Raw genomic sequence first — 11036 nt, 5'->3', positions numbered from 1 at the left:
CCATCCCCTGTCAGAAATCTCCCTGTGACCTGTTGAGGGTACCTGCATCTGCTGCCACCCTAAAGTGCCCATATACGAATGCACGTAGCATGGGTAATAAACAGGAAGAGTTAGAGATCTTTGTGCAGTCGCAGGGAACTCCAGCTGGGAAAGGATGATCCATTAGTTGAGTGCTTGTGTGTAATAATAAAGGGGAAGGCAAGTGTAAGTGACACTGTTGTGGGTGTGTACTACAGGCCCCCTGATCAGGAGAAGCGAGGTGACAGTGCATTCCACAAGCAGCTAGAAGTAGCCTTCAGATCTCAGGCACTGGTCCTTATGGGGGATTTCAATTACCCAGATATTTTTAACAGGGCCAGTCGTATGCAGTCCAGACAATTTCTGCAGTGTGTAGAAGGCCTGCATGGATGAGCAGGGAGCTAATGAGTAAACTCAAAGGGAAGCAGAAGGTCTATGAATTGTGGAAAAAGGGTCTGAGCACCTGGGAAGAATATAGGAATGTGTACAAGACAATTTGCTGCTACAGATGGTGCAGGAACCTAAAAGGGGAGGGCGGGTACTGGACCTTGTTTTTAACCAACAAGGAGGGTCTCACTGGGGAAGTGACGGTTAGGGGCAGCTTGGGACAAAGTTACCATGAAATAGTAGAGTTCAAGATACTGAGTGGAAAAAGCAAGCCAAAAAGTAGGATAGATACCCTGAATTTTAGAAGAGCAAACTTTGATCTCTTCCACAACCTAATAGGAGCTATCCCATGGACTACGCTGTTAGAAGGTAAGGGAGCCTGTGAGAGCTGAGTAGCATTTAAACAGCGCTTCTTCCAAGCCCAGAACCGGTACATCCCTTTGAGCAAGAAATCAGGAAAGAGAGGCAGAAGACCTGTGTGGATGAGCAGGGAGGTAATGAGTAAACTCAAAGGGAAGCAGAAGGTCTAAGAATTGTGGAAAAAGGGTCTGAGCACCTGGGAAGAATATAGGCATGTTGTGAGGGCCTGTAGGGATGTGTCTAGGAAGGCTAAAGTCCACTTAGAATTGAAACTGGCAAGGGACATAAAGGATAATAAAAAGGGTTTTTTTAGATATGTGAATAGTAAGAGGATGACCAGGGATAATGTGGGTCCCTCGCTGAACGAGGCGGGTGTCCTGGTAACAGGGGATGCTGAGAAGGTGGAGATACTGAATGCCGCCTTTGCTTCCGTCTTCACTTCAAAGGGCCCCTGGGACCCACAGACACTGGAAGAAAGTAATAGAGTTTGGGAAATGAAGAGCTTCCCTCTGTTTGAGGTGGGGGTGGTCCAGAAACGTCTCAAAGGGATTAACACACTTAAATCCATGGGCCCATATGGGATGCATCCATATATGCTGAGGGAGCTGGCTTTGGCATTCCTACTTTGGCATGGGGGTTGGACCCGATGATGTCTCAAGGTCCCTTCCAACTCTTATGATTCCATGATTCTATGATTCAAGGCTGTTACTATTGCATTGTTATGGTTAAATTTTGCAGCTGCTTTCACAAGTAGCTTACACAGTTACAGCTTTCTCTTAAACTAATCTATTCTTAAAACCATGAAAATTCTTATATCAAAGTTATATTAATTGTTTCTTAAGCTACACCTACATCAATCCACTCAGCATGACTACATTTCATTGAATCATTTCATGCCTGAAAATTTTTGCATTTGCCTAAATGTTTCCTTTCCTAATACTTATTCCTTTTCTTCTTTGTAGATGAAAGATTATGAAATATTTTATGTGCTTTATTTAAATTTGCAGTTGAACTAGTTGCTTGACCTTTTTTTGTTTGGTTGGTTTTGTTTTGTATGTCCACACAGGTAACTGTGAATCTACCTTACACCATTAATTTCTTTTTGTAGGTTCTGAGTGGGCCTGGCCATGCACACATGATGTACATACTGACCATGGGTGTTTGAATCAGCTTTGCTGATTGAGCTGTAATGACCTCTCCTGACATATTTGCAGTGAACTTCTTATCCTATCCCAAAATGGCTTACAAGAGTTAGAACTGAAAAACACAAGCACATATTAATAGTTCTGTTTTTTTTCTCAAAAGTGTGTTCTTTCATAAGGAACAAAAAGGAACAATTAATTTGAGGAGACTAGAGTACGATAATTTCTTTAAGCACATATTGTGTTATTAAGCTCCAGTTTTGAAACTCGTTCCATTCTTCCATCTGTCTTAATTATATCAGAATTATATAATTCACCATAAAAGAGGACAGTCTGTGCTGAGAGATAAAATAATCTTTGTAATTCATAATTCCTCTGATTGTCTGTCTGTCAAAATGTTTTTTCTATTGTGCCTAGTGATGTTTTTAAAATTGTGTCTAATGTCACTGTCTCTATTTTTTTCTAATCAGAAACAGATACTGAAATAAATAAACAACATATCAAAGTAAACTCTGCTTTCCTCTTTGGTTGTTGTAATGTTCATGTAGTCTTCAGAGATTCAGTCTTACAGAAAGGACTCCAAAATAGAACAGTATCACAAATGAAAAGGGATTTGGTCATATTAAAGTAGCCAGAGTTAGAAGAACTACTACGGTGACAACTGCACCTGATGAGTAACCAACCATGACTGGAATTAAAGGTTTTCAACTCTGGCAGACATGTACAGGCAGAGGTTACCAACAAGCTTTCAGATTTCTTAACTGTCCTGTAAAATAACTAGATATAGCTGCTTCTGTAAGTCCTTATTTTAAATGAATATTAAAGCTTCCTGTATATCTGCTCTTCAAATGTGCTTGCTTTGACCTATCACTTATTTTAATTGCATTTTAGCCCCTTTTAATGGTGACTGTGTGTGCACTTTTTATACAGCTATCAATTAAATATATGTTGGAATACAATATTCTTCAAATTTCAAATCTATCATTTTATGACTTAGTAAAACATAAAGAGAAGGGATATTTGTTGATATTGAGTTGAATTTGACCTTTAATACTGGTGTCCTGCAAGGTTGATATCATTTCCAGAAAAGGCATGCTTTTAATAACATACTTTGATGTGGTACAGTTGCATATAGCACTGTTAACAAATAAATAGCTCAGCACACACTAATAAATATATTCTTTCTTACTGTCCTATATGAAAGAAGTCTGTACTGGACTGTACTTACTGTTTCCAGGATGGATAGAAGAGAGATCCTGATCTTCCATAATTACTAATATACTAAGGAAAAAAAATATAGGAAGGTCTAGGAGTAGCATTTGGAAAATAAGCACAATTAATTGCATGCTTACATTAATGCAACTTCAAGTTGTATAAGTATCTATATAAATGACCCATTTGGAAATTGTCATGCACACTTTAAGACCAGTTGCTCTGCTTTAACCACAGCCAGCAAGAAGACACCATGCAAATACTTTCCCACTCTTACCCAGCAGGATGAGGAAGAGAATTGTAAGTGTAAAAGTGAGCAAACTTGTGTGTAGAGATGAAGACAGTTTGATACATAAAGCAGAAGTCATACACAAAAGCAAAGCAGTCAACCAATTAATTCAACACTTCCCATCACCAGGCAGGTATTCACCCATCCTCAGGAAAAGAGGACTCCATCACGTATAACGATGACTAAGGGAAGACAAATGTCATCACTCTGAACATTCCCCCATTTTTCTTCTACTCTTCACCCCTTGTAAGTCTATCTTCAGCCCCTTATAATCTGGGAATGATACTATATGCTATGGAACAGTTGTGATCAGTTGGGGTTAACTGTCCTGCCTGTGTCCCCTCCCAACACCTTGTACACCCTAAACCCACTTGCTGGTGAGGGGGTGAGAAGCTGAAAAGGTCTTGTCTCTGTAAGCCCTGCTCCGTGGGAATGAAAATATTTCTATACAACAAAAAAATCTCTGTATTATCAACACGTTTTTTAGCACAGATCCAAAACACAGTCTCATTCACACAACTCCGAGGAAGTCTGTCGCAGCCAAAAGCAGCACATCCATGCAAATTCACATATATGGGAGTACTGAAAATCTGTGACAGCACATTTAATATTTTCTAAGTCAGGCTATTAACAAACAGGGCATATTATTAAGCCATCATTTTATACAAGTGTTCATGGAAGAAGAAGCTATGATGGGCATATTTCTGTGGAGGAAGACAATCTCTGTAGAAGATTTATTGCTATGGTGTTGTTTTAAACTTCTCTCAGCTACCTTGAATACATAGATTACCATTATCCTGTTTTGTTTTGTTACTAGGATTTGTAAGGTAAAATTGGAATGAAATAAGGACCCCAGCACAGAAACGGAGTGTGGACAAAACACACCTGAACAATGACAGTGCCTTCAGCACTGTCGCATACACATGGCAGTGGAGGTTTTACCTTTTTCACTATTTTCAAAAGGAATAGTTCTCAAGAACAAAAAAAGGACAATCAGTACTGGTAGGATTAGCAATTAGCAAGAGCAGTTCTGTGGTTCAGCCCCAGCTGCAACAGATACCCACACACTGCGTGCTCACCCCTCCATCACCCAGTGGGATGGAGAGGATAATGGGGAGACAAATGCAAATCTCAAGGGTTGGGATAAGGAGAGTTTACTGGGATGGCAAAGTTAGAGTGAAACAAAACAAGCAGTACTTAGTAGAGAATATACACAAATCACAGAATCATAGAATCACAGAATCATAGTGGTTGGAAGGGACCTCGAGAGATCATTGGGTCCAATCCCCCTGCCAAAGCAGCTCCCCAGCTCATATTGCACATATAGGCGTCCAGACGGGTCTGGAATATCTCCAGAGAAGGAGACTCCACCACTTCCCTGGGAAGCCTATTCCAGGGCTCTGTCACCCTCACTGGGAAAAAGTTCTTCCGCATGTTGGTGCGGAACTTCCTGTGCTCCAACTTGCAGCCATTGCCCCTTGTCCTGTCCCCACAGACCACTGAAAAGGGGCTGGCTATTTCCCCCTGCATCCCATATTTAAGATATTTATAGACCTGGGAGCCCAGAACTGGACACAATACTCCAGGTGGGGCCTGAGCAGGGCAGAGTAGAGGGGGAGGATTACCTCCTTTGACCTGCTGGACACACTCTTCCTGATGCACCCCAGGATCCCATTGGCTCTCTTAGCCACCAGTACACACTGCTGGCTCAGGGCCAACCTGTCATCAACCCGGACACCCAGATTCTTCTCCACTGAGCTCTCCAGCAGGACATCCCCCAGCCTGTACTGAAACGAACGGTTGTTCCTTCCCAGTTGCAAGACTCTACACTTGCTTTAGGTTTCTCCCTGCCCATCTCTCCAGCCAGTCCAGGTCTCTCTGGACGGCAGCGCAGTGTTTCTGCATGTCAGCCACTCCTCCCAGCTCTGTATCATCGGCGTACATGCTGAGGGTGGATGCTATTCCCTCATCAAGTTTGTCAATGAAGATATTAAACAGCACTGGATGCAACACCAAGCCCTGGGGAACACCACTAGTCACAGGTCTCCAGTCAGATTCTGCTCCACGGATCACCACCCTCTGAGTTAAGTCTGACAGCCAATTCTCAACCCACCTCACTGTCCACTCATCTATCCCATGGTGTCTCAGCTTTACTATCAGGATGTCATGGGAGACAGTATCAAAGGCCTTCCTGAAGCCAAGGTAGATGCTCTCCCTCCATCTACCCAGCTGGTGATAGAAGGCTATGAGATTGGTCGAGCACAATCTCCCCTTGGTGAATCCATGCTAACTGCTCCTCGTGGCCTTCTACTCTTCCAATTGCTTGCACATGGCATCCTGGACAAGCTGTTCCATGATATTTTCAGGGACAGAAATGAGGCTGACTGGCTTGTATCCTCTTTATTGCCCTTTTTAAAGACCGGAGTGACATTGGCCATCCTCCAGTCTTCAGGCACCTCTCCTGTTCTTGGGGGCGTTCCAAGATGAAAAGAGGACAGAAGTGGTGCTTGGACACCCCTGGGTTTACCCTTTTTATTATCCTTTATGTCCCTTGCCAGTTTGATTTCCTGGTGGCCTTTAGCCTTCCTAGACGCATCCCTACAGGCCCTCACAACATTCCTGTATTCTTTCCAGGTGCTCAGACCCTTTTTCCACAATTCATAGACCTTCTGCTTCCCTTGGAGGTTACTCATGAGCTCCCTGCTCATCCACACAGGTCTACTGCCATGCTTTCCTGATTTCTTGCTCAAAGGGATGTATCAAGAGGGATTATTCCCCCATCACCCTTAGCTCCGCCTCCGATGAGTCACCGCACCATGCGGTCAGGGGGTCTTGCTGTGGTGGGCGAGGGGGAAGTTGGGTGCCTCTCTCTCTCTACCTTTCTCCCTTCGCTTTTTTGACCCTCGTGGTTCTGTGCCCAGCCTTGCCGCTTTCAGGAAGGGTCCCTCAATGCGGTCTCCCACTCCAGAACCCTTCTCCTCAGCGACTCAAGAGGAAACATCCTGCCGCTGCAGGTGCAACAGCTGGGGCACATCCAGAGATGCCTGAAGGCAACAGAAACTGGGCGGAAGGGACAGGTGGCAGGGGGAGATCACACCCACCCAGCTCAAGGCCTGTGTAAACGCCCCAGTCCAGCACCTTCAAGCAGCATGCCTGCTAATTTGACTATGCTTGATGCGTTAATTACTCACCAATTAATGGAAATTTAGGCAGGCTTTTCTAATCCTGTCACAAGAGATACAGGTTGTAAATTCTGTGTGTAGGGGGCTAGTTTGGTGGAATTGCCACCTAGCACCCGTCTCTGTAGAGACATGGAAATAATCCTAAACCTCTGCTCTTCTTTCTCACCTCTGGGTGATGACAGGTTGCTCCAACCCACCATGGCTGCGAGCAACCTCCTCTCTGAGCTGACATGGTTGCAGGCCTTTTGAGTGACTCTTCCCCTTTGTGCCCTATGTGACTGTGGCTGGATTTTGGCTGCGAGGAACATGGAAGCACTTGCCCTTTCCCAGGAGACTTGTCCGAAGCTTGGTGAACAGTGAAAATGGGCAACTTTATTTCAAGAACTGGGCTGAAATCAGCAACTGTGTGAAAGCCTGAGGAATGTGGGCGAGACAGAGCAGGCCTCTGACGCTGCGTATCAGAGGCCATTGGCCCAGCAGCAGACAGCGGTGGCACCATGCTGCCCAGCCTGGACGCTGTCCCTCCTGCTTCCTCATGCCTTTTCTTCCCACATGCCCCGCAGGAGCTCCCGCACCCCAGTGAAGAATCGCACCAGTTTCTCAATGGGAAATGGGCAGGAGGTAGGCCCACCCGCTGGAGCTGGTGTTGGGGCTGGCTTCTGCCGTGGTCTTGAGGTGGTGAGAAAGTGACTCCACGCCTGTGCCGTTGGGGTACTCCTGAATGCTGAGCTGGCTCCCATCTGGACCAGGATCCATTCATAGAAGTGCTGGGTGGACGTGTAGATGCCAGGCCGCCTTGCTCTTGCACAGCCTGTGCCCCAGCTGGTCAATCCCACGAGCCAGAAGTACTCGGCGTTCTTGTCCTGGCAGACAAGGGGGCCGCCACTGTCACCCTGAGGGGAAGGAGAGAGCATGAAGGTGGTGTTGGGTGGCCATTGTCAGCACTATGGCTAGCTCCTTCCCATGAGCCAGAGATCCCCCTCTTGCCTGTGAGGGGATTGACTCTCCCTCAGCTCCGCGCAGTGATGCTGGATGCACAGAAGACTCATCTGCCAGGACTGGGATGTGGGCCTACAGGCTATCAAGAGCCCTAGGTGGGCCAAGGTGGGGCACCGCACAAGGACATGCTCATGGGGAAGGAGAGGCAAGTCCCAGCAGTGCTGGGAAGGTGACTTGCCAGGCAAAGCCCATGCCAGCAGAACTTTGGGCTGTTGTGACAGGGCTGCTAGTGGTGCTGGGGACCGGTTTGTCGCAGACTCCTACCTGGCAGGTGTCGATGCCACCCTGGGGATAACCAGCACACAGGTTGTGGCTGTGGATGGCCCCTCGGTACCAATTGCTGCTGTTACACTGCTTGATGTCGATGAGGGAGACCTTGGCCTCCTGCAGCCTGTCGGTGGCTTCTGCAGCTGTGAGCAAAGAATGCAGCAGCTCATTCCTGGTTCTCCTCCCTGGTCTGGGTAAGCCCCTTGCCTAGGGCTTGGCTTGGCCTCCAGAATGCATTGTAGCAGTGTTTGCTTTGTGTCTTGCTTTGACTAATGGGTCAGGCCCGCCTCCTCTCTCTAGGCACACATCCCCGTGCAACCTGACTGTGTCGACATTTCGCCTCTGCTGCCTGAAAGCCCAGCCCGCCTCCCCACCACTGTTCCATGCTTGCTCTCAGGACACAAGGAGTGCTCAGGAACTCACATCTTGCAGTTGTGGAGCCCCAGCCGCTGACATAGCAGTTGGTCAGCTCTGAAACTCTCAGCGAGGCATCAGGCACACAGGCAAGCTGGATGTAGTCATTGCACTGGACAGGCTGGTCCAATTCCATAAGCGCGATGTCATTCTTCTGCGTGATGTTGCTGTAGTGCTCGTGAACAATCACCTGCATGATACCGCGCACTTGTGCCTCAGGACCCAGCCGCGTCAACTGCGTGGCACCGATGACCACACGCCACATGCTGACGTCCCTGGAAGGCAGACAGAGAGAGCACTCAGAGCCAGCGGAACTACGTGCTGTCACAGCCCAGCCGTTGTCTGCCACCTGCTCTTGACAAGGCAGAGAGGAAAGTGGTGCTACAGAGGGCCCAACCACCCTAGCACACCTTGGGCACCAGGAACTTGGAGCTGGAGGCTGCTGGGAAGCAGTGGCGTGAGCCCACCTTTCTCCTGAGCTGGGCTGGGGAGAGTCCAGACAGTGGGTGTCCAGCGGGCAAATGGAACGGGATGGGGTGAGGGTAGCCTGAGGTGCTGTGGGCAGGGCAGCTGGGAGTGTTGTGTGCTGTTCCCTACTCCTCCTTACCAGACGTTGATGAAACAGTGGGCTGCTGTAAGGACCCACTGTGGGTGGATCAGGGAGCCTCCGCATACATGCCCTGTGCCCACCTTCCAGGGATTCTGGATGCTCACAATCCAGGGCCAGGCTCCCTTCTGGGCATCTCTGCCGCCCACAACACGCGACATGCCTGAGTTCCAGGCCATGGGCCGGTGCCCGCAGGTCCTGTAAGCAGAAGATCGTTACTGTCCTGCTCAATGACTTGCTGCTGTTCAGGCTGAAGGTCAGCCGTTTTCCCTCCCCGCAAGGTGCTGTATGGACAGGAGGGCCAGGGAACGCCATGGAGCGTGCACCCATCTGCCTCTGTTTTGGCTTTAGCCCCGTAGACAAGCGGTGCCAGCAGCCTGGGTGCTGGCAAAGATCCGAGGGCCCCACAGGGGGTTCAGGAAGCCGTGGCGTGGCCATGGGGGACAAGTGGAAACCCTCCAGTGAATCCCATAAGGCTTGCCCATGCTACCTTCAAGAGCCAAGGGCCACTTACCAGCAGGTATCCCATGTGCCCTGCACAGGCCGGCACAAGGACAGCAAAATGAGGAAGGAGAGCAGTTTCATGTCTGTCAGGAGGAGCAGCAGGAGAACGTGGTAGCTGCAAGAAGCAAGCAGAGCTTGTTACCCACAGCGCAGCAGCTGACAGAGTGCTCACAGTACTCCCGTTGCCTGGGGTGCCCTTGGCCACAGGGCTGATGTCACAGATCCACTGGTTCCAGGCGCTAGGCACAGCCTATGGGGCGAGGGGAGGGGCAGCATGAGGGCGTTCCAAGCTGAAGAGAGGACAGAAGTGGTGCTTGGACACCCCTGGGGTTACCCATAAAGATAAATTTTCATGGGGACAGAAATGTGTTTGGGTCAGTGCTTTGACACTCTTTAGTTTAGGGGTAAATGTACTGACCTGCTTTGCTAACAGCTCTGCTTTTGAAGAAGGGCGGAAGGAAGGACTGATAAGAAGCCTGCTCTGCTCCAAAGTGTCCTTGGAGAAGAGCTGAAAAGACTAATCACAGAATCATAGGGCTTGGAAGGGACATCAAGAGATCATCGGGTCCAATCCCCCTGCCAAAGCAGCTCATATTGCACGGAGAGGCATCCAGACGGGTCTGGAATATCTCCAGAGAAGGAGACTCCACCACCTCCCTGGGCAGCCTGTCCCAGGGCTCTGTCACCCTCGCTGGGAAAAAGTTCTTCCACATGTTGGTGCGGAACTTCCCGTGCTCCAATTTGAAGCCATTGCCCCTTGTCCTAACCCCACAGACCACTGAAAAGGGGCTGGCTGATTCCCCCTGCATCCCCTGCTTCAGATAATGATAGACTTTATTTAGGTCCCCCCTTAGTCTTCTCTTCTCAAGGCTGAAGAGTCCCAACTTACTCAGCCTTCCCTCACAGGGGAGATGCTCCAGGCCCTTAATCATCTTCGTAGCCCTTCTTTGGACTGTCTCCAGGAGATCCCTGTGCTTTTTATACCAAGGAGCCCAGAACTGGACACAATACTCCAGGTGGGGCCTGACCAGGGCAGAGTAGAGGGGGAGGATCACCTCCTTTGACTGCTGGCTACACTCCTCCGGATGCACCTCAGGATCCCATTGGCTCTCTTAGCCACTGAGGCACACTGCTGGCTCATGGCCAACAGGTCGTCAACCAGGACCCCCAGGTCCTTCTCCACTGAGCTCTTCTCCAGCTCAAATCCTCCTTCCTACCCTTTTTAAAGACCGGAGTGACATTGGCCATCCTCCAGTCTTCAGGCACCTCTCCTGTTCTCCAAGACCTGTCAAAGATGATAGAGAGCGGCTCAGCAATCACTTCTGCCAGCTCCCTCAGGACACATGGATGCATCCCATCCGGGCCCATGGATTTATGTGCATTCATTCTTTTGAGACCCTCCTGGACCACCCCCACCTCAAACAGAGGGAAGCTCTTCATTTCCCAAACTCTATTACTTACTTCCAGTGCTGGGGGTCCCGAGGGGCCTTTGAAGTGAAGACAGCAAAGAAGGCATTCAGTATCTCCACCTTCTCAGCATTCCCCATAACCAGGACACCCTTCTCATTCAGCAGTAGACTCACATTATCCCTGGTCATCTTACTATTCACATATCTAAAAAAAACCCTTTTGATTATCCTTTATGTCCCTTGCCA

The sequence above is a fragment of the Gallinula chloropus genome (assembly GCF_964237585.1).
Source record: "Gallinula chloropus genome assembly, chromosome: Z".
NCBI classification, from domain to species: domain Eukaryota; kingdom Metazoa; phylum Chordata; class Aves; order Gruiformes; family Rallidae; genus Gallinula; species Gallinula chloropus.
The sequence above is the reverse complement of the archived record's forward strand: the minus strand, read 5'-3'. Positions refer to the sequence as shown.